This window comes from Brachyhypopomus gauderio, chromosome 2 (assembly GCF_052324685.1).
Source record: "Brachyhypopomus gauderio isolate BG-103 chromosome 2, BGAUD_0.2, whole genome shotgun sequence".
NCBI lineage: Eukaryota > Metazoa > Chordata > Actinopteri > Gymnotiformes > Hypopomidae > Brachyhypopomus > Brachyhypopomus gauderio.
In genome coordinates, this window is record NC_135212.1 from 15903803 (window position 1) to 15928604 (window position 24802).

Sequence of the window (24802 nt, forward strand, 5' to 3'; positions counted from 1 at the left end):
AGCATATTAGACCAGTCCTATCAGCCCTGCATTGGCTCCCAGTTAAATTTCGTATTGATTTTAAAATTCTATTATTAGCATATAAAGCACTACACGGGCTTGCTCCTGAATACCTCCAGGAACTTATTTCCTACTATGAACCCCCACGTCAACTAAGATCACAGGGTGCTTATTAGTTCCACAAATTAACAAGGTAACAGCAGGGGGAAGAGCCTTTTCTTATAAGGCCCCCCAGCTTTGGAATAATCTTCCTAAATGTGTCCGGGACTCTGACACAGTCACAATCTTTAAATCTAGGTTGAAAACCCACTTATTTAGTCTAGCATTTGATAATTAATATCCCCCTTAGATAAAGGTACAGATCCAGGGGTTCATAGACGAAGGGTTTTATGGTAGACTGGGGTGCTGGTGCTGTCATCCTGTCACTGCTCGTGGTCACTCAAGTTTGTTGACAGTGCAGTGGACGGATGCCATTGTCTCAGAATGCCCCCAAGCCTATGTTACCTTCTGGTTCTGCCTTTTTTTTAGCTAGGCTGTAATAATTTAACTTAGTGCCGGAGTTGCTGCCACACTCCAGAAATGTTTATAATTTTACCTGTCCTGTATATGTCCTCATACAGAGCTAATTTTCCCTGTTTCATTTCTCCACATGGCTGCCCGCCTGCTTGAGGTATAATGAGATGAGGAGAGACAAGCGATCCATCCTGGCCGGCCACCTCCTGCCTAACCGGATGCCTACACCATGATGGACATTATTACATCTTTTTCGGTCTAAATGGACATTATTGCATCTTTTACATTCTGTCTACATTCTGTCTATATTGTTGTTGTTGTCATGGTGACCGGTGTCGGCCAGAGGAGGATGGGCTCCCCCCCTGAGTCTTGGTTCCTCTCAAGGTTTCTTCCTCATGCAAAAACTAGGGAGTTTTTCCTTGCCACTGTCGCCCTTGGCTTGCTCACTGGGGGCTAGGACTCGGCACTTGTAAAGCTGCTTTGTGACAACAACTGTTGTAAAAAGCGCTATATAAATAAAATTTGATTGATTGATTGATTGAAGAAGTACATAATATCCCAGTTAGGAAATCGGTTAAATATTTGGGTATAGTGATATCTAAGGATCCTGATGAGAGTGAAAGACAGAATATATGGAAGCTGACTGAGAGATGTCAATCCAGACTCAATTTGTGGTTGTTGAGGGACATTAGTGTGTTTGGCAGAGCTTTTCTAGTTAAATTGGAATCAATATCTAGATGTATTTATCCATCATACTCATTAGCCATTCCAAACAAAGCTGTTAAAAAAATCAATCAGATTAATTATGACTTTATATGGAAGAAAAAGGTACACTACATCAAAAAAACAGATATGACTAAAGATTATGAGGATGGGGGTCTACAAACTATAGACTTTGATTTTATGAACGGAACTCTTAAATTAAATTGGTTAAAATTATGCCTTAATTCTAACAACTTGTGGTTTCACATTCCCCAAAGTCTGTTCAAAACAATGGGAGGGATTGATTTTCTCCTAAGCTGTGACTTCAGTGTTCAACGTCTTCCTGTGAAACTTTCAAATTTTCACCAGCAGGTGCTGTTATATTGGAAACTTATATACAGTCATAACTTCACTCCACATAATTCACCAATCTGGAATAATCGCTACATCACAGTTAAGAACAAATCATTGTTTAATGAGGACTGGATGGAAAAGGGTATCTGGTCGGTGTTGCACTTAGTCGATAGTAATGGCTGTCTGTTGTCCTACAATGCTCTATGTCAGCAATATAATTTAAAGTCAAACCCAAAAATATTTAAGTCCATTGTGAATGCCATTCCTAAATCTGTTTTATGTCTAATTGTTGGAGCTCTCACTTATTCACCCATTGTCCCCAGTTTACCACAATTATTGATTGCAAACTGTTCTTTTAAGGACTCTAAAGTTTCCAATAAGGTAATCCGGCACACATTTGATAGCATCTTGTACCCCACTCTGCCATATAGGAACTCTATTCTTCAAATTTACACAATACAATCTATCCAAAAGTTGCATACCAGATATCTCAAATATCCAATTGCTCCTAAAGCCAAAGACGTCCACTTTAAAACTTTAAATGGAATCTATCCCTCCAGTGATTTTATTAAACATCGGTTTGGAATTGAAACCAACAATTGTGTTTTTTGTGATGGCACCGAATCAACTGAGCAATTATTTTTTCACTGCTCGTTTGTTCAAACACTGTGGTCTGATATTTTTAATTGGTTATCTTTTAAAATACTTTCTCTCAAACGGTTTTCAGGTAATGACATAATTTATGGAATGTGCATAGACAACTATAAGGATGATTTTCTTGTTAATAATATCATCATCCTGGGACAATTCTTCATACATAAAAAGTCAAGCCTCACTTTTGTCATTTCCACAATTACTTCAGTCTCCACTGCAAAACTGTTTGTTTGCTGCATGGTCGTTATGCCCGCCTTTTCTGTTCTTTAATAGAAGATTATAATTTAGAATAATTTAACCCCTGTTTTCCCTTCTTTTTTTTTTCTCCTCTGTGTGCACCTATCCATCTTTCTTTCTTGGTGGAATTGTAATGTCTTTGCGCCTTATTGTTTGTAAATTGCATCTATGTATGTTCACTTTTTGTTCAATAAAAAAAAAAAAATCTTTCCGAACCTCTATGACGTCATTTCCGTGCCAAAACTAGGGGCGCTAAAACGCATTTCGCGAGCGTAATTATTTATCTCGCGAGCGTAAATATTCAACTCGCGAGCGTAAAATGTGACAGGCGCGAGCACAGACATGATGGTGCTCGCGCAACAAGCACATTTACTTTGGCTCTGCGCGAGTTTTGACAAAGGGCATTTTGGAACTTTGGAGGTGGGCTCATGGGAGATTCTTTCAGTGAATGCTATTGGTTGATGGTTTTGTGATTGACGGTACACAGTCTTCAGAAGATGGGAGCACGATGAACATAGCTATCTTTCCAGGTTAAAAGTTAACTTTGGGTTGATCTAACTTAGCTCCTCTAAAGACTAGGTCTAGGCCTATCATTAACAAAACTCCATGGATGACTGATGAAGTTCGTTCTTTAAGACAGAAGTGTCGTAGATCTGAGAGACTTTGGAAAGCTACGGGTTTGGAAGTACATCGTCTGTACCTAAAGGAGCTTCGGATCTCTTTTAATGATCTAGTAAAGGATGCTAGGTCCTCCTTTTTTGCGAATCAAATTTTACTCTCCAAAAGAAACCCAAAGATTTTATTTAATACCATAAACAATATTGTAGCTCCTCCTCCTGTAGCACTGCCATGTCTTTCAGTCAATGACTGTAATAAGTTTCATGTATTTTTTGTGGAGAAGGTCATGGACATTAGGTCCAGCATTAAGCCAGTGGCAGGTGTTTCCTCTTCTAGCCGCCCACCTTCTCTTACTGTTTTGGATTCCTTTCAGCCTATCAGCTTAGATGATCTGCTGGATGTAGGGCTGGGTATCGATTCGAATTCCAAGAATCGATCCGATTCCGATTCTGAAGATTAAGCATTATCTGCATTATTATTATGATTGAAATAATTAAGAATTCACCCAAAAGCTGTCGCTACCAAATGCATTTTTATTTTAAAAGTGCTCACACTTAATAAACTGAAAGTATAAAATGTAAACGTGTATTTTTCTTTAAAGTGTGAATATAAGAACAGAACTGTCACGTTATGGTCCCCGACCCTTCCCTTTTGGGCGTGTGTTAACGTTGTCTGCGTCTACTCGTCTCGTCATCACGTGGGGTTTGTGTGGTTTGTCTATTTAATGTGCGCTCACGCAGCGTCCTGTGCTCGTCGTTGTTTGAGTCACACATGTTCTATGTAAATGTGTTTTATGTGCGCTGTCTGCGCTTCGGTAAATGTAATAAACGTAACGATTTGGAAAGTGCAAAGGATTCTGTCTCGTCCATCGCCTTGCGCCCAACGTTACAAGAACATTTTAAACTTTTTTAAACTGTAAAAACACTGGGTAAACTGTCAGTGACATGGACTAACTGTAAATAGTCACTGACACTGGATAAACTGTCCTTCTGCTTTTTCCGATTTGACTATCGCCGTTACCGGCACTGTCTGACGACATGTTGTTTTACAGTTAGTTAAACTGAGCACGCCTGCGTGAATTCAGTGACGAGGCGGGGGTAAAAGTTCACAAAAAAATGGATCTTTGGACGTACGAATCGATTATCAGATCATCATATGCGAATCGATTCTGAATCGGAAAATCTATTTTTTCAACACAGGCCTAGCTGGATGTAATTGTGAGGCTAAAACCATCAAGTAGCTCTGTGGATGTGATACCCTCTTCATTATTGTTGAAGGTCTTACCTACCATTGGCCCTGCTATATTGGCCATTGTAAATTCCTCACTGTTAACAGGTTGCTTTCCATCTTATTTTAAACACGCCACTGTTCAGCCTCTTTTAAAGAAATCAAATTTGGACCCGGCTGTGCTTAAGAACTATAGGCCTATATCTAAGCTTCCTTTCTTATCCAAAATTTTAGAGAAGGTGGTGGCAAACCAACTGATTACAGTTTTAGAAAATCACAATTGCTACGACTCTTTACAATCTGGGTTTCGGAAGAGGCATTCTACAGAGACTGCTCTCCTGAGGGTCTCAAATGATCTTTTAATGTCGATGACTGCTCTGTGTTGGTGCTGCTGGATCTCAGTTCTGCGTTTGATACCACTGATCATGAAATACTGATAAATAGGTTACGTGACTGGGTGGGCATATCTGGAACAGCACTTGATTGGTTTATTTCTTATCTCACTGGGAGAAGTTTCTCAGTTACGATGGGAGATTACACGTCTGAGGCAACCCCATTAACCTGTGGGGTTCCACAGGGTTCAGTTTTAGGGCCTTTGTTGTTTTCTTTGTACATGTTACCTTTGGGGCAGATTTTAAATAGTTTTAATATTTCCTATCATTTATTTGCTGATGATATTCAGCTTTATTTCTCTTTTAAACCAAGTGAGGTTCATAGTTTGTCTAGGCTATTAGATTGTCTTCAATCAATCAGAGAATGGACCTCAAATAACTTCCTACAGCTAAATGACAACAAGACTGAGGTATTGATCATTGCTCCCGAAAGGCTTAGTCAAACGATTAAGCAAAATCTTGGGCTTCTTTCCTCTGCTGTCCACTCTAGCCTCCGACATCTGGGAGTTATTTTTGATCAGTCTTTAGCATTTGATTCTCATGTTAAACAGCTGTCAAGATCCTGTTTCTTCCACTTGAGAAATATCAGTAAACTGAGATCTATGGTTTCAACAGCAGATCTAAAGATGCTGATCCATGCGTTTATTTCATCTCGCATAGACTACTGTAATGCCTTGTTTTCATCTCTCAGTTTATCAGCTCGTGGACGTTTACAGATAATTCAAAACGCTGCAGCGAGGTTACTGACCAAGTCAAGCAGACAGTCTCGCATAACACCCATTTTAAAATCCTTACACTGGCTTCCTGTAGAATTCAGGATCCAGTTCAAGATTTTAACTTTAACATACAGAGCACTACACAACACAGCTCCTGTGTATGTCGCTGACCTGCTCCACCCCTACACTTCATCGCGATCACTCAGGTCAAACAACCTGAGTTTACTGTCTGTGCCACGCTCATGTCTAAAGACTCGTGGAGACCGAGCGTTTAAGGTGGTTGCTCCAAAACTGTGGAACACACTTCCTCCACATTTAAGATCAGCTGACTCTGTGGATACTTTTAAAAAACAGCTAAAGACTTTCCTTTTTATGCAGGCGTTTAGTTAGTGGTGGAGGTTGCAGCCATTGACCTTGTGCACTGTATTTTATTTCTGTTGTGGGGGCTACCCTGTAAGCCTCGGCTTGGACTGAAGGTGTTCTCAAACTCAAAGCCATAAAAGAAAGGTGAAGTTCCAGCCAAAAATATCCTTCGAGGTTGTTCCTTCTTTACTGCAACAAAAAATATGGTTAATACAAAAACTAGTTCACCTCAGTGCTGTTGAGTGCATTAAAAATGTGCTGTCTTGGCTGGTTCCCCACGCTACGGTAAGAACCCAGTCCAAACCGTCCTAATTACTCATCACAGGCACCTGCCTTTATACCTGTGACCTAAAGTGCTCCCCCAAGTGAGTAAATCAAAAATTACACTAAAAACCTACCTATACGTGCAGATAAGAAATGGCTCCTACATCTGTTTTATAGTGTGTGTTTTTATTTTTTGTTATTTTATTTTATTTTCCGTTGTAAAGCACTTTGTGGCTTGTGCCTGTGAGAAGTGCTATATAAATGAATTTTACTTTACTTACTAACTTATAAATATTAATAGACAGTCTTGACACTTAACACATAATACCTATGATAAGTTTTACTAACGTGTATATGGATTCTGATGCCTGATTCTTGTACTGATAAGTGGTTCGAACATTAATTATGACAGAATAGTGTAAAGCAGGGGTGTCAAACTCATTTTGGTCTGGGGTCTGCATACAACTTAATCGGATGATAAAAATCTTTATGTGAAATTAATTGTCCTTTTACTAAATATAGAAAGAAAAAGTATGCAATTTCAACACTTTTACTGCACTTAAATATGCATAAAAACTGATCACTGTGACATTTTCCACATCTGGGAAGCAATTCTGAACACATTAACTGACTCTACATACTTTAAATGTGTTTTAAACAGACATTTGATAAAGTAAATTTGTCCCCTTCCTTGTTAATGCATAAAATGTTTCCCTGATAAAATAAGACCCTCACATACATAACATGGCATGCATAAGAAATGATATTTTACTCAACAAAACTGTTGTAAATCTGTTACTGACTAGCACTGACTTTCACACAGGGCTTAATTTGTAAATCAAACATTGCCAGAACGCAAAAAGCGACGGGGTGTGACGAACGTAAATTGTTGACGGGGGGGGCGAACGAACGGAAATTGTCGAAGGATCCGGCTCAAAATAAGCCCTGCTTTCACAACAATTACAACAGCAAATATTCACAGCTGTTTATTTTTATAGTGCAATGTTGAAAGCAGCATTTAGTCTTGCTCAGTATTTGCCCCTGAAACTTAGCATCGTTTAGCCTGCACAAGTGCATCAATATCAGGCATCATGGATAAATATGCAAATGCATTTAAATTTGCCCTGCACCGGAGAAGTTTCCTCTCTGATCTATCACAAACCATGTCTAAACGGGGAAAGAAGAGGAACTTCACTGAATGTGAAAGTGGAGACGCTCCTGAATGAGGTAGAGTTGCAGAAAAAGTGTTTGTTTGGCACGTTGTGCCAATTTGAATGCTGTCCCTTACCTTTTTATATTGTAGCTATGATTTGTTGCATTGCTTGTATGGCACCTGGGTTAGGCTGCGCAGGACCCCACATGCCCTCACAATACGACACACCTTCTTTGGCCAATACAGGAGCATACCCCCGGTCCTGTCCAGCCAGTGCCACCGGCTTTTCAGCTGCCCAATCGCTCTCTCCACAACTGACTGGCTGCGAGAATGGAGAGAATTGTATCTTCGCTCCCGGTGAGTCTGAGTCTGTGGATTACAAAGGGTCATCAGCCATGTCTTGAGCACGTAGCCGCTGTTTCCCAAGTAATGTAACAATTACCCATGTTTTAAAATAATTATTCTAAGCTGGAAATGTCAAATGCTTTTATTTAACCCATCTGTGCAGTGAGAATACACACACACACACACTAGTGATTACTAGGGGGCTGTGGATCACACGTGCCCAGAGCGGTGGGCAGCCCTAGCCCGGCGCCCGGGGAGCAGTTGGGATTAGGTGACTTGCTCAAGGGCACCTCAGTCATGGCCTCAGGTTTGGGAATTGAACCCACGACCCTCCGGTCACAAGACCAGTTCCCTACCACCAGGCCATGACTGCCTGTGTACATCTCATGTTCGGACTGCTTGCCTGATATGACCCCTGCTTGCTATTACGACTCTGCCTATGAAATTCCCAATAATAAATCTCGCTCTCCTCAGCGTTTGAGTCCACCTCCATGTTCTGTGTCATGCAGTTCGTTACATAATAATCGATCATACAAGGACACAGCGAGGGAGCGAGACTGTTGAGTTCAGTCGCTGTAACGAGTTGTTGGCTACCCCCGTGCAGTTTAACTCTCGTGTGTTACAGCACGAACGAGCCAGAGACAGGAATTCCCCTGGCGCTGCGGGAACAAGGAAGTCTCGTCACACACAGAAGAAAGCGCAGTCGCTTTCGGTTTCAACTGGCTTTCGCGATGAGACTCCTATTGAGAGCTAGACCAGTTCCCTACCACCAGGCCATGACTGCCCCAGTAAGGTAACATTTTTGCATCACAGACTATTTGCACGTTTTTGTAATTAAAGCGCTTTCTATTCACATAAGCAAATTCCTCCTCAGATGGTGCCTTTGTAGAAATGTGTGTGCAGTCGATCACTCCGATTATATTAGGGAAACCGGCTATTGCTGCAAATTGTGCTTTAATGTTTGCATGGTCAACCGCATCATATGGAAACTTTATATAACAAGCTGACATGCAGATGATCCCATCCAAAACAGCTGGCATGGCCCGGCTCAAAGATGACTGGGATATCCCCAACCGGTCTGCCAGTTCTCTTTGAAACGAGCCAGTTACCAGGAAGCCGAGCGTTGTCGCTGGCAATGCGCGACTCCTCGCCGTTTCTCTCTTCAAAACTGGACCAACTCAGCACAAGAGGACAGATCTTGGAAATCTGAAACGGCTTATAAGCAGTCATTTTGTCAGTAACGGGATAATATAATTAGTTACTTTTCCTGTCGTTACAACGCCATTGACGTTACTGGTCATTAAAAGCGGTGCGTTACTATATATTGATATACTAACAGTAATGCGAGCAGACCGCTGCCCAGGCTAGTGAGGAGTAACAGATCCCGATAGGTCACAGTTCTCGGTGTAACACCTGTTTAACTTAACAAGTCAGTAAGCGATTGGCTAAGGCAGCGTTATGATAGCCAATCAGAGCCAGTGTTTTTACACGCGCGCCGAAGCACGCGAGTGACACGACACAAATGGAGAAGAGGCCGAAATGGCGTCAGGTGCAAGTCGAAGAAAACTAGAACTTTCAAGGCGATATAAACATTATTTAAGAAAATACTTGAAGTTCCTGAATGTCTAACAGACTGGGAATTTGATTTATTTAATTAAGAATAGAGGTTTTATTGTTAAATTTACTTCTGTTGTAAACAAACCAGTTGTCTCAGGTTGAGAGAATTTAATTTAATTTCATAGATGTAAATGCACTTTATATAGTGTAACTGTTTACTTTTGCTTTTTTTCCCCCAAAGATTTGGGATTTTAAAGGATTTTATCCTGCACTGGTCTGTGGATGTGCAATAAATTTCAAAAGTTAAATAATTTTCTGATCTACTCATTTCAACTGACTGTGAAAACTGCTTAAAAAAAAAAACTTAATTAATTGGCATATAACCTTTTTTTAAACTGTAACGCAAATAGTTACTTTCCCTGGTAACGAGTTACTTTTATTATAGAGTAGTTCAGTTACTAACTCAGTTACTTTTTTGAACAAGTAGTGAGTAACTATAACTAATTACTTTTTTAAAGTAACGTTCCCAACACTGCTTATAAGCCAGTCCTCATCATGGGCCAAAAAATCATAATGGTCATGGAAAACGTGCTCTTGGCGAATTCGGCCATTAGCAATATCCTCCAGTAATGCCAACGCTGCCATCTCTCAAGAACTCCAGCGCAACATTTAATGCATGTTTATATAGTCTAGGCTGAGTTTCTAAGTTGAAACACATTGAATGATTATTTCAGTAAGGCAATGACATTGTCTGATTAATTTACTATTTAATTGTCTGATTAATTTACTTTATTTTACCTAATAAGGGCTTACTACAATGTGTGCGTGAAGGATATCTTATTAATAATAATAATAATAATAATAATAATAATAATAATAATAATAATCTTTATTTGTATAGCACCTTTCATACATACATGGAACTCAAAGTGCTTTACAGTATAAATAAAAGAAACATAAAAAGGAGAAGACAAAAAGGAAATGTTAGAAGAAATTAAAGTAAAAACATAAAATGTAAAAAAGTAAAGTAAACAATATAATAAAAAAGTAAAGTAAATAAAACTATTAAGATAATTACAACAGATTTAGCTCACCCACGCTCTCTAGAACAACAAACACTCACACAGAGCGCGACCTTCACTCTCACTGGTTTTATGCGAACTGTGTGCTCGTCGGCCCACAGTTGTAATGCATCAACTCTAAGTGTCGCTAATTGACGAAAACACATTAGAAACATGCGTACGCCTGTCGTGGGTGTACACACTTTCTCACGTTCAAATCACATTTAGTACATCTGACTGTTTGCGTGGAACATTGCGTACGCAATGTTTTTGTGCATATGCACCGTTCGTACATGAGGCCCCTGTTCACAAAGGTAGGTAGTTCCAAACATGGACAACATTTTTGCAGCCAGTGCTGTCAATTTAGGATAGCAGGTAAAGCGGGCAAAGTGGTAGAACTGTCCCTAGCGGACAATATAGGAAATTTATATATAAATATATTTATATATAAATTATATATTTATTTAAATAAAATGGAGTTTATTCTTCTTTAATAATGCAGGTTTATTCCGCAGGCCGGACTGAACCCCCTAGCGGGACGGTTCCAGCACGAGGGCCGTATGTTTGACACCCCTGGTGTAAAGGGACCAGACTGGTAACAACACTGGGGACAGGTATGGTGGCAAAGGCACGAGTCTGGAAACCAGATACAGGAGTAAACATAGAAACAGATAAGGGACAAGACACAACAACACCAGAATGTAAATAAAATCGGGGACTAGTGCAGAAAACATAGGTAAAGACACAGATTGCATACACTCAACGAGCTGCAAAATTCTACTGGGTAAATTTGACACAAATGTCTCAGAGATTGGCACGCTGGGCTGTGGAACTCATGGAGCTGTTAGAGAGTCCAGGCTCTGGCGATTCTCAATAGTCAGTCAAGTGACCTCTAAACAAAGCCAGGTGGTCTTCCTCAGGCACTGACCGGCGTCCGAGACAAGCCTCTTCTGTCAGGCCTGGCTCGGATGCCACGCCTTCTACCTCCACAAGAGGCACCCGAGTCAGTTACATTTAGACAACGACGAGCACAGGACACCGCATTAACGCACTTTAAATAGACAAACCACATAAACCCCAAGTGATGATGAGACGAGCCACAGGTGAGATGGATTAGCACAAGACGTAACCGCACCCACGGAGATCCACAGAAGCAGACGATTAGACGCAGACAATAGTAAACACACGCCCAAAAGACCTGCGTGAAGCTGGCCCCCCCTCCTACCCAAAGTGCTGAAATAACACTGCAGTTCGTTTGTGCTGGGTTTGTGCCTGTTTGTGCTGTAAATATTTTCGTTTGTGCTATTAAGACTTTTGAGTAATTTAAAAATGCATTTTCTTACCAGTGACGTCACACAGCCCCCCCTCCACGTCCAAATTTCTCCAAAGTAGTCTCATTCGTTTGTGCTACGTTTGTGCTGTTAAAATGAACGCTTCAATCACTTGCTTTGTAAAGTTACAGTTGTTTTATTTTCACACGCGTGACATCACCAGCCCCCCCTCCACGTTCAAATCACTCCAAACTGGTCTCGTTCGTTTGTGCTACGTTTGTGCTCGTTTGTGCTGTTGAAATTAATGTTTGTGCTTTTATGGTTTTTTAAATATAACCGATTCTTTTTCATACGCGTGACGTCACCAGCCCCCCCCTCCACGTCCAAATCACTCCAAACTGGTCTTGTTAGTTTGTGCTACATTTGTGCTCGTTTGTGCTGTGAAAATTAACGTTTGTGCTTTTATGGTTTTTAAATTAGGCTATAACTGGATCTTTTTCATACGCGTGACGTCACCAGCCCCCCCTCCACGTCCAAATCACTCCAAACTAGTCTCGTTCGTTTGTGCTACGTTTGTGCTCATTTGTGCTGTTAAAACGAACGTTTTGCTTAACAGCGCACCTCTCACGTGTTTAACTATAGCTATACAATAGAATGGGCTGGATGATGTTGGACTACAGAAGGGACAGGAGGTGAGGGGTAACAGAGAAGGCAGAATTTCTGGATGACATCAAAGCTTCTGTTGAGAGATGTATGAGGATCTTAATGTTCCCTTATGCAGATCAACCACATCCTTGTCTAGAAGGCCTCTGTCCAGAAATCTTCAGAGGTGTTGTGGGCAGTGGAGAAGATCAGGAACTGTCCTCTTGCTTCATTGCTGAATTACCAGAGCAGCTCCAATGACCATGCTTTAGGAATCTGCACTTCTGCAAAGTGCTAATCATTTTCTGAATACATGAATCAGAGGTAGGAAATAATGCATCTTATTTGATTGGCACTCAAAAACATTAATAAGTAAAAACACAAGTCATACAACATTTTTTTTCTTAAATCCATTTTTACTGTAGAAAGTCTTGTTATTTGATGGAACATGTACTTTTCTTTAGGGTTTTCTTTATGTACTTTTCTAAATAACTCAGTGGCTTTGAATAAAAAAAAATGTCAGCTAAGTGTAGTGTAATGTAATTTAACTAATCTGCTGCTTGTTTTCCCAACCTACTCTTTCGTGTAAAAAACACATGATGTAATTGTATGCTTGTCAGGCACAGTGGAAACCCCCTTGGAGAGGTCGTCAAAGCATTGCCACCCTGAGAAAGGCCTCCGGCAGTAGGCGACGTTATACCCGAGGGCTGCCCAGTAAGGCCCCAGACGGAATGCTACAACACCCCTTAGAATGAAGGGCTCATTGCAGGTGAGGTTGATGGGGAAGACTTGCAGCACATAATCCTTCTCTGCAGCAACTTCAATGGACAGTGCTGTCCGAGCAGTGTGGCTGTGGGTGACCACACCATTGCAGGCCTCGTCAGTAATTGATTGTGCTGCTTTTGCAGGTCGCTGGCAAATTGAATACTGCAACTGCACTCCATCCTCAAGAGCTGCTTGAAGACCCTTGATGCCCTCTCTTTCTATGTGCCCTATGTTTAAGGGTGCAAGGAGACATGCTCTGAAGCTGGCCATTGCTCTTGAGCATTCTGGGTTCCCACACTGTGCCTTTGTAATGAAACTTGGAGAATGATCCATTGCTTTTGTTATGACCTGGGCAATGTTGCATGCTGCGTTGATCTTCAGTGTTCCAGATCTTAATGTGTTGTGTTCAAAGATGTTGTGCAAAATTCTTGCCCTCTACCGGTAGGCTTCAGAATGTACCCCATCTGTCACAATGGTTGTGACCAGCTGAAATATCTGGGTGTTTCTCTTGTCAGTGGTGGTTAGGTGCTTGTTGAAGTTTTCACTGTCGCAGAAAGTGCAGCATGAACATTGGCAGAAAGAGTCAAATGCGCAGGTGTTGGCCAGGCTTACTGTTGCTTTTCCAATCTTAATGGACTTGCACATATTTCCATAAGTCCCATTTGAATTTTGGTTTGCTTTGGAGCTGTGTGTAGCCACTCTGGCTGTGGGATAAGATAGGAGGTTTGCCTCTTTTTTGGGGGTACTGCCAGGCCCCTCCAGTTTTCCAGTGTTGGCTGATTGGGTGTGTCCACTGCCAGGCCTTTGTCGCAACCAATATCATCCCTGTCTGGCTTGTTGTGTTTGGCTGAGGAAAGCCGCATCTCCCCTTCAATGTAATTTAGGTGTCTGCCCACAAAACGATCCACATGTGTAGGTAGGTTTTCGTTCCTGAAGAGGCCACGTTTTACATTTTTGAATTCGGCCTCCACATACACCGGTCCACAGAGGCAGGTAGGAGCCAATTCTGACAAGTTGTGGTATGAGCTCAGGAAGGTAATGCAAATTGTCATGGTCTCCATGGTGTGATGCACGACTTAAACTTTGTTCACAGATCTCAGCCACCCAGGCTCTCATTTCTGGCTTTGGCATCTAGTGAAGTTAAGAATTTAGTTCCATTAATTTTTTATTCCAGAATTCATTTCAGTTCAATTGCTATTGTTTTCTTTCCTGTTAGAAATTAAACCTTATTGTTCTGAATTTTTTGTGTGTGGTCCATCCCTCAGATGTCTGTTTTTTACTATGTTAACACGATCAATCTTTTCATGTGCAGCCTTATTTACTTCTCATGTGCAGTCTTTACATATGGCTGAGTATTGGTTCGCTACTGCCACCAACTGGACAAACAAAATTGTTGCGCAGGAAGTCGATAATAGCCCATCCCCCACTGTTAGTTCCAAAACTGATACATTCAAAGATTTTCCCATAATAGTTGGCTAGGAAGGTTAGTTCACTTGCAGCTTGCTAGTTTTATTACATGCTAAATTTGTAGGCTATTTCTGATCAATTACTTAATCATAGAAGTAGATATTTAAATACAAACCATAATTTCATGCTCTGTGTATTTGATCAAATTTGCCCGCATTTAAGGGAATGGCAATACAGTACAACTTAATGCAATATGTATGGTTTAATCACATTACAACATACAAAATTGTATGAATTACTTCAATATTGAGTGTCCATGTCAAATAAGATGCATTATTTCCTAACTCTGACTCATGTATTCGTCAAGAAAATGATTAGCACAGAAGTGCAGATTCCTGCATGAGGTTTGTGTCTTTGTGTTTTTGCATCCCCACAGAAACAATGATTCACACAAAGATTCCTGTCAGTCAATTTCATTATTGGAAGATCAATATTACTTTCACTTTTCACTCAAATGTTTGCAATTATTGGCAGCTTGAACTAATATGAAAATGTAAGCCATTGCTCAACTGTTTTAGTGAAGTTAATAAATAATGAAGGCGTTTAGATTCAGTTCAATGTTTTTGTGTCAGTAATACAGTATTTTTCTTAAGGCAGCTATCAAGTTGATAAGGGTGGTTTAGGTCTGCCTAATCTGACATTGTTCTATTACGCCTACAGTCTCAGACATGTCGGTCAGTGGCTGTTGCCCCCCGAAAGGGCGCCCCCTTGACTGGTTATTGAGCAGTCGCTCTGTCCAACTCTGCCTCCAATAGCACTTCCGACTTCCAAGTTGTCTTCTTTATTACAAACACATCCTATCATTACTCATCTTCAGGGAATTTGGAGGAAGGTTGCACGCATTTTGGGTGTTAACCCATTCTTAAATGGGTCAGCTAGTTTGTGGTGTAATCCAAAGTTACAGATAGACAAGTCGCCTATATTATGGAAGCAGTGGGTAAATAAAGGAATTTTATTCCTAGGTGATTCCTAGGTGATTTATTTGAGGGTAACACACTTCTTTCATTTGAGTTACTGAAAGATAAATTTGACTTGTCCAACAACCAGTTTTGGCGATATCTCCAACTAAGACATTTGCTTACAAGCGTGTTTGGCACTCCTTCTTGTCTCCAAAGCATAGATCCCTTCAAAACAATTTTAAATATTCTTGGATCTGGTCAGAAGACATCTAAATACTACTCTTTGTTGATAAATTTTACAGGTAGTAAGGTTGTATCTGCTTTGAAGGCAATTTGGGAGGAGGATTTGGGCCACTCATTTGCAGAGGATAACTGGGCAAAGATAGTAGGCAATTCTAAACAGATGTCTAGAGACATTAAAACACGGCTCATTCAATTCAAGATCTTGCACAGGTTCTACTGGACTCCCAGCCGGTTGTATAGGTTGGGGCTGAAGGATTCTCCATTATGTTGGCGTTGTAAAATAGAAAAGGGCTCCTTAATCCATATGCTCTGGTCCTGCTCAAGCGTTAAAATTTTTTTGGGAAGGGGTGCATAATCATATCTTGGAAATAGTCAAGGAGCAGTTTGATCTGTGTCCGAGTCTCTATATTCTAGGAGATCCTTCCCCTCTATCACATCTCAGCAAAGTAGAATCTCTTTGGATTCAAACTGCTATTATGCTGGGCCGTCAAATTATAATGAGAATCTGGAAGTCTTCAACAGGACCGTCAATTCAGGGCTGGCTTTTGGAGCTGGGAAGAGTGGCTGCTTATGAAAAATTGTCTTTTAAACTGTTGGATAGACTGGATCAGTATCATAGCTGTCACGTTACGGTCCCCGAACCCTTCCTTTGGGGCGTGTGTTAACGTGGTCTGCGTCTATTCGTCTGCGTCAGTGTAGCTCCGTGGGTTCGGGTGCGTCTTGTCATTATCCGTCTCACCTGTGGCTCGTCTCGTCATCACGTGGGGTTGATGTGGTCTGTCTATTTAATGTGCTTTCGCGCAGTGTCTTGTGCTCGTCGTTGTCTAAGTCTACACGTTTCAGTGTGAGTGGTCTATGTTTTACGTGCGCTGTCTTGCGCAATAGTTGTAGAAATAAACGTGACGTCTGCTAAAGCAAGGATCTGTGTCTCGTCCTTCGCCTCGCACCCATCGTCACAGAACGACGAGCCGACAAGAGACACCCTAAGCATGCCAGGCTACGCCACCCGGCCAAAGAGGGGCCAGCGCCCTAGCAAGCGACGCCATGCCTCTTCTTCCGACCCGCGCAACACCACCACGCCGACTCCCGAGCAGTTGAAGTCAGACCCAGTGTGCGCGTACATGCTGTGTGCGGCACGGGAGACCGTGGATCCCGAAAGGGCAGAGATGTTCCGCCAGTCTGCGGTGCGGATGTGGAGGGAGCGACACCTCCCTCCCACCAGGGAACTCTCGCCGATACTGGTGGGCTCAGTGGAGCTCTACACCACCGAGAAGACCCCAGAGGGCGAGTTCGCCGATGAGGGCTCGGAGGAGGAAGAGGAAGGCGAAGAGGAAGTCCAGGCTCCCTCGGTTTGTTCCGCCCCCACCATATACTACGGTGAGGGAGAAGATGCCTACCCTCCATCCGTATGCTCCGCCTCCACCATAGACTATGGTGGGGGAGAAGAGGATGTAGAGGACTACCCTCCGTCGGTGTGCTCCGTGCCCACCATAGATTACGGTGGGAGAGAGGAGGATGAAGAAGAGTACCCTCCGTCGGTGTGCTCCGCACTCTCCGCTGACTATGGCGGAGAGGAGGAAGATGACGAGGGGTCCTAAACTGAGGACGAGGAGGAGAGCCCTCCCCCCTCGGAGCTGTCTGCCAGGACGGTAAAGGGGAGGTGGACTCCTGAGGCGGGCCCATCCTCCGATCGCTCCGAGGGAGAAGAGATGGACTACTCGCGGGGTGGCAGCCCGGAGCAGCCCATGAGCTGGAGCCGGGGCAGTGAGGCGATGGACACAGAGGGAGAAGACCCCACTGCCGGCTCCAAGGGGCGGTCGAGAGGAGAAGGAGGGATGCCCTACGGTCCACCGAGGGGAGAGACCAGTCGCGCTGCACCTGGCGCGTCGGCCAACCGCGCTGCACCTGGCGCGTTGGCCAACCGCGCTGCACCTGGCGCGTCGGCCAACCGCGCTGCACATGGCGCGTCCGCCAGCCGCGCTGCACCCGGTGGAGGGTTTGCAGCAAGGGCAGGAGGAGCATCGCCTACCGCAGCGCCTGCAGCTCCAGTAGTTCCCGATCTCTCTCCTCTAATCGCCCTCCTCCTGGCACGCAGCCTGGCGCCTGTGTCGTGTGTGTCTGTCCCAGTGTTCGTGAGTCTGCCCGTATGTGTACCAAACCCCTTTTTCCCGTTTGTTCCTCTGTGTGTAAGTGTTCCTGTTTGTGTGTTTGTGTTCGTCCCGTTAAATGTGTCTAACGTGTTTTCCCCGGTCTTCCCAGGGAGGGTGACGCAGGACTGGGCGCTTCGGATCCGCCCATCGACGTGGGTTCGGGGCACTCTGTCCTGTTGGCACCCCGGGACGGGTAGTGCCCTTGGTGGGGGCGTCTGTCACGTTACGGTCCCCGAACCCTTCCTTTGGGGCGTGTGTTAACGTGGTCTGCGTCTATTCGTCTGCGTCAGTGTAGCTCCGTGGGTTCGGGTGCGTCTTGTCATTATCCGTCTCACCTGTGGCTCGTCTCGTCATCACGTGGGGTTGATGTGGTCTGTCTATTTAATGTGCGTTCGTGCAGTGTCTTGTGCTCGTCGTTGTCTAAGTCTACACGTTTCAGTGTGAGTGGTCTATGTTTTACGTGCGCTGTCTTGCGCAATAGTTGTAGAAATAAACGTGACGTCTGCTAAAGCAAGGATCTGTGTCTCGTCCTTCGCCTCGCACCCATCGTCACAATAGCAAATGGGGGAAATTCTTAGACTATTTCAAAATGGTGGGTAGCACATAAAACTCATATCTGTGTGTGAGGCCTATATCGAATCATTAATTGTATGGAATATTTTTATTTATTTATTTTACAGTGTATGATGCTTTAAGTGTATAGCAGTGGATTCTGTCAGGAGTTTAATTTATTGTGCGACTTATTTATTTATTGTTTGTTTGTTTTGTATGTGTGTAAATTGCCCCCTTTTCTTTTCTAGTTTGATCAAATGTTGTACTCCAGGGTAATGTTTTTAATTAAAATTCAATAAAAAGTTAATCATAAAAAAGGCAGCTATCAAGCAAGACATTATACAAAGAGTGTTTGCATGTGCAGTTCTTTATTGAATGTGAGTAAAGAGCAGTATCCTTAAATGGTTTGCATTGTGTATCCATGCATTGAATGTACTGTACATATAAATCAACATTTTAGACTTTTTGTCAATCAACAATACACCACATAAATTGAATGAGATGGTGTTTCTTGGTGGTTCAAGAAAGCGACAAAAGAAAATAAATGAGCATTATAGCAATATAATAAAGGTACTAGTAAAATGGTTAAATGCAAATGTTTAAATGTGAATGCACTGAGCTAAACAGATAGATGGCCAGACAAAGGAGTGGTACCTGAATGTGGATGCCCTGCTTCGCATGTTGCAGAAACTTTCAAGAGGTCAACATAAAACATGGAGCTAATTAAAGCATTGTCATTGGAGCTGCTCTGGTAATTCAGCAATGAAGCAAGAGGACAGTTCCTGATCTTCTCCACTGCCCACAACACCTCTGAAGATTTCTGGACAGAGGCCTTCTAGACAAGGATGTGGTTGATCTGCATAAGGGAACATTAAGATCCTCATACATCTCTCAACAGAAGCTTTGATGTCATCCAGAAATTCTGCCTTCTCTGTTACCCCTCACCTCCTGTCCCTTCTGTAGTCCAACATCATCCAGCCCATTCTTTTGTATAGCTATAGTTAAACACGTGAGAGGTGCGCTCGTGACGTTAAGCACAAACATTAATTTCAACAGCACAAACGAGCACAAACGTAGCACAAACGAACGAGACCAGTTTGGAGTGATTTGGACGTGGAGGGGGGGCTGGTGATGTCACGCGTGTGAAAAATAAAACGACTGTAACTTTACAAAGCAAGTGACTGAAGCGTTCATTTTAACAGCACAAACGTAGCACAAACGAATGAAACTACTTTGGAGAAATTTGGACGTGGAGGGGGGGCTGCGTGACGTCACCGGTCAGAAAATGCATTTTTAAATTACTCAAAAGCCTTAATAGCACAAACGAAAATATTTGCAGCACAAACGGGCACAAACCTAGCACAAACGAACTGCAGTGTTATTTCAGCATTTTGGGTAGAAGGGGGGGCCAGCTTCACACAGGTGCCCAAAAGGGAGGGGTCGGGGATCGTAACGTGACAGACTCCCCCACCAAGGGCACTACCCGTCCCGGGGTGCCAACAGGACCAAGAACCCACCCTGTGCCCCGAACCCACATTGATGGGCGGATCCGGAGCGCTCTGTCCTGCGTCTGGGAGATGACCGCCCTCGGTGGAGAGTCAGCGAACAGCTTAGAACACCCTCCCTGGGAAGACAGGGGAAAACACTTTAGACAAACATACAGGCACATTAACAAAAACAGGAACATTAAAGGACAGAGGCATGAAAGGGAAATAGGGATTTGGAACAAACAACGGGACAGACACAAACACTGGGACAGACACACACACAAACGGGACCAGGCTCCGCACCTGTAGGAGGGTGGTCAGGAGGGGAAACCCTCCCAGAGCTGCAGACGCTACGGTCCTCCTCCTGCCTTTGCCGCAAACCCTCCGTTGGGTGCGGCGCGGCTGGCGGACGTGCTGGGTGCAGCGCGGCTGGTGGACGCTCCGGCTGTGGCGTGGCTAGCGGACGCCCTCGCCGCCCTCTCGCTGGGTGCGCGACCAGTCTCTCTGGTAGCCCCCGTGGGGCGCACCGCAGAGTGGGTCTGTGGACGCCCTACAGACCTGGCAGTGGGAGCGTTGTCCTCGACTTCCATCTCATCCTCACTGCCCAGGCTCTCATGGGCTCCTCCGGGCTATCACCCCTGGAGTAGTCCATATGCATAAAAAAAGGGGATATGCCCTCTTCTGGCTTCCTCCTCCCCCTCACGGTCTTGGCAGAGCACTCCAAGTAGAGCAAGCTCCCCTCATCCTCATCCTCCTCCTCTGTAAACAGCTCGCTGTCCGTGTACTCGGTAAAACCCGAGCACACGGAAGGGGAACGGTCTTCTTCCTCCTCGTCCTCACCGTAGTACTCAGTGAGGGCGGAACATACGGAGGAAGGATGGTCTTCATCTTCTACACCCTCATCGTAGTACTCGGTGGGGGCAGAGCATACGGAGGGAAGATGGTCTTCCTCCTCGCCCACACCATATTATTTGGTGGGGGCGGAACACACAGAGGGAGCTTGGTCTTCATCCTCTTCGCCCTCCTCTTTCTCCTCACCCTCACCGTAATCTATGGTGGGGGCGGAGCACACGGAGGGGGGATAGTCCTTGCCCTCCTCTTCCTCCTTGCCTTCTGAATCTGGTAAAGTATTGAAGTTTTTATTGATGTTATGAAACGTACTGGTACAATGCAGTATTTATGCACAGTATAACAATACTGCCTGTGATGGCGAGGAATCGTTTAAACCAGGGGTGTCAAACTCATTTTCACTGCGGGCCACATCAGCATAATCGTTACCCACGGAGGGCCATATGTAACTTATGAATGTACCTACTCCTTAATGTTAAATAACTCTGAATTTATTACTTATTCAAGTTACAAATATTACAGATATATTTGTGTAAATGTAAAAAAAAGTTTGCTTGTTGCTGTTATTATAACATAAATCCTTTAAATTTGTTAGGTTATGAAACCCACATTACTCCATCAATCAACGATCAATCTATCCAAGTGAATAAAGAAAAATTTATCAAATATATCACATTTACTTTGTTCAAAACTTGAAATATCAAGTTACTGTGAAAATAGCGATTGTGCTTCAAAAATGCTCCCTCTGAAAAAGACTGAAGCGCGGCGATTTCTTTAGCCACAACAAAACCAGCTTTTACTGCCGTTTCGTTTGTGGTTGTGAACACATTCTGTTGCGATCGCAGTTTGCTTTTTAATTCTTTGACAATTCGTCGTTTTTCTTGATGGCTAATTTTGGCATACGTAGCTTCGTGTTTGGTTGCAAAATGCTGACGTATATTGTACTCTTTGACAACCGCCACCCCTTCATACCCATTTTTCTCCTTGAAGCGCAAACATTGCTTTCCCACCTTTCTTGAAACAACCTTCTATCTGCATCGATGTTTCTCTTCCTGGACATTTTGGGATCATTATTTGTATTTCCCAATTACACTTATTGGGAAAATCGCATTGATATGGAAACACCGAAGTGTCGAGATACCGTCACTTCGCTGGTAACATAATTGTGGGAAATGTAGTTTTTGCTCACTTCTTTTTTTTGTTTTTGGACAATTTGGCTTTTTAAGCTCTCGCGGGCCACATAAAATGACGCGGCGGGCCACATTTGGCCCGCGGGCCTTGAGTTTGACACCTGTGGTTTGAACCATGAGCCGCGACGGCTTACACGGGGGAATGAGCAGTTAGCTAAATGTAGCCAGTGGTACTTGGGGGCTGTGGTTAATGGGTTGCGAGTCGGCATTGGCTGGGCTTCCCGGGTTTTTTGTGGACAGGCCGATATATGGGCAGCTACGGGGTCCTGTTAGCAGAAGTAGCTAAGCTAGCCAAACCTACGGCGTGTGTGGGATCAGCGCGAGTCACTGCAACGAAGCCAGAGTTTGAGACTGAGAGGCTGGTTGGAGCTGCGTGTGCGTGAGTGCTGGCTTGTGTGTATTGCAGCACAGAGAGTAACACAGAGCTCAGAAGTAACTAAAGGTATGTTGCTGTGTAATTCCCCCCTCTTTGTGTGTTCTTTTTATCTTAAATACTTGACTAGTAATTTAGCCTTGTGCTTAGGCTAGCTGAGAACTGCACTATGGTCATAAGAAGTTGACTGGGAGAACGATAGAATTGCTGCCTGTGAATGGGGTATGTATCTTTTAACATCCGTCTGATACTGTGCATATTTTAATAGACTGATGGATTTAACTCATTGATATGGTGCTTGTGTCGTGTATTTTCTTGTTAGAACCATTTAAAGCTAACATGCTATGTTCTCTTGCCCCTTCCGTTAAACAGATTCCAGTGTGTTTTTAATGGGGCTAGCTGCTGTTTTCTTTTTGTTTTAATTTCTTTTATGTAGCTATTTTTTACTAGGTCACTACGAGTTTTATGATTAGAGGTGAAATATAAGTGCTGTTTTCTCTTACCAAACACTTAGGTTTATTTTTTTTACTATTTTAACTGCTGCTCTGACTCCTAGAGTATATAACAATTGTTTAATTGTTATTCGTAGTGATATTTTGCCTAGGGGGGTCTGGCTACAACTAAATATCATAGGTTTACTTAGATCCGGGTAATGAGACCACTATCCACTCAGTAATTGTAGTGGTGTGCAGTGATCACTCATTTGATTTGCAGTGGAATTTTCATATTACTAGTATTGGGTTTTCTTTATCTTTTATTGGAATTATAGTCACTACTGAGTGGTTTAGCTGTCCCATCCCTAACCTGGATATTTTCCGTTATGATTAGTTGTTTATTTATATTTAGTTGGTAATTAAAGATTTCTGTTTTATTTTCTTCTTTGAGATTTACAATCATTATTTTTCTTGCTTGCCTGTCAACCTTGTGTGACCAAACTCTGTAATAAAGGAAATTTATATTTTTCTTAAAGCAACCTGTGTGTATCGATCTTTCAGAGCTCCCCTTGCTCTAGGAATAAACTAAGGGGTGGCGTAGTCGGATTTTGTTAAATAGCCCAAAAGGAGGGGTACGGGCCACATATTTGGCGTAGTCGGCAGGATCTATTTGGTCACTGTTAGGTTGGCTGACAAGATTTTTGTTTTTTTGGTTTGTTTGGTGGAGCAGAGCAGCATTAGTTTAGCCTTTTAGAGAAAACAGCAGCTAGTTACCAGTGTGAGGGACCAAGCCGACGGCGAGAATGGACGACGAACTACAGAGATTGAGAGAGCAGGTGGAGCATCTGCGGACAGAGAACCAGAGACTATCTGTAGTACGATCTGCAGGTGCAGAAGCTGGTGATGCTCAACCAGTACGACGGGAGCAGGCATTCTACATTCCAAGGGAAAGGAAGTGCCCCAAATTCTCTGGCTCCATGAGTTCAGGTGGTCTTTCCATTGAAGAGTGGGTAGAAGAAGCTCAGAGTTGTATTAGATCAAAGCATATGTCTGACTTTGACAAAGCAATGTTTCTGTATGATCATTTAGAGGGAGAAGCTCGTAATGAGATTAAATATAGACCTTCAGCAATTAAAGAAAGCTACCTCGAAATAATTACTGTTTTACAAGCAATATATGGGTGTAGCAAGTCTTATGTTTACTGGCAGCAGCGCTTCTTTGATAGGAGGCAAAGGGAGGGAGAGTCTGTATTTGAGTTTTCACATGCTTTGATGGAGTTAATGGAAAGGGTCAAACAGTGTAACAGTGGTTCCATTGCCAATGCTGATATGGTGTTAAGAGACCAATTTTGTGAAAATGTAATGGATCATGCTTTGTGCAGAGAACTCAAGAGGTTGGTGCGGGCGGACGGGCAGCTTTCACTTTTGGATGTGCGGGAGGAGGCTATGAGGTGGTTGGAGGAGGATCGGCCTAGGAGTCGTGGTAGGAGTCCACGTGTGGCGATACGGGATAATGAGGTTGAGTTCATTTCACAGTGTGATTCAGTAACTTCACATTCTTCTGAATTAGCTGAGTTAAAAGATCTAGTTTTAAAACAGCAAGCACAATTAGATATGCTAACTAGACGCTTAGCACCTCTAGATAGTAATTCCCACACCGCTCCACCTAGAGATGGGCGGTTTAGACGCACCTCTGATGGCCGGCCGATTTGTGTTAGGTGCGATAGACCTGGCCATATAGCGCGTTATTGCCAAGCTAACCCGCCTCCTCCTCCTAGTAGCAGACCTGCCCAGTTTGTGCCTTCGGGTCGTGTTAATAGCCAGTCGGAAAACTAGAAATCCCCAGCGTGCAGAGCCACATTCTGGGAAATAAAATACCTGGCTCATGTCTCTCTCCCAGTTCGGATTTTAATCATTTGGTTGGTAATTGCCCGGTTTTATCTGTATCTATGGGGGGAATAAAAGTGCCTTGTTTGATTGATACTGGGTCTATGGTAACGACTATTACAGAGAGTTTCTTTCTTAAACATTTCTCACATATGCAACAAAAGGATTGTAAGTGGTTGGGCTTGAAAGCAGCAAATGGGCTAGATATACCATACACAGGCTACCTTGAGTTGGGTATAGGGGTTTTGGGGCAACACATACCAGAAAGGGGGGTGTTGATTGTTAAGGACCCAGAACACACGGTTTTGCGTGAGCGTAAGGCTTCTATACCGGGTATCTTGGGTATGAATGTGCTTGAAGCCTGCTATCAGATTCTCTTTGAGCAACATGGTGCGGAATTGTTTCGGTCCCCTCCCGTGCGGTCAGCGGACCCGGCGT

The 24802-nt window shown here is 43.3% G+C and overlaps 1 long non-coding RNA gene across 1 annotated transcript; it reads left to right on the top strand.

Annotated features, from left to right (window-relative positions):
- Positions 1-8138: 8138 nt before the first annotated feature.
- Positions 8139-13718, top strand: LOC143508789 (uncharacterized). Its single transcript, XR_013129468.1, has 5 exons — positions 8139-8331; positions 10672-10770; positions 12209-12393; positions 12690-12838; positions 12978-13718. It is a non-coding gene; the product is annotated as an uncharacterized LOC143508789 (long non-coding RNA).
- The last annotated feature ends 11084 nt before the right edge of the window (positions 13719-24802 follow it).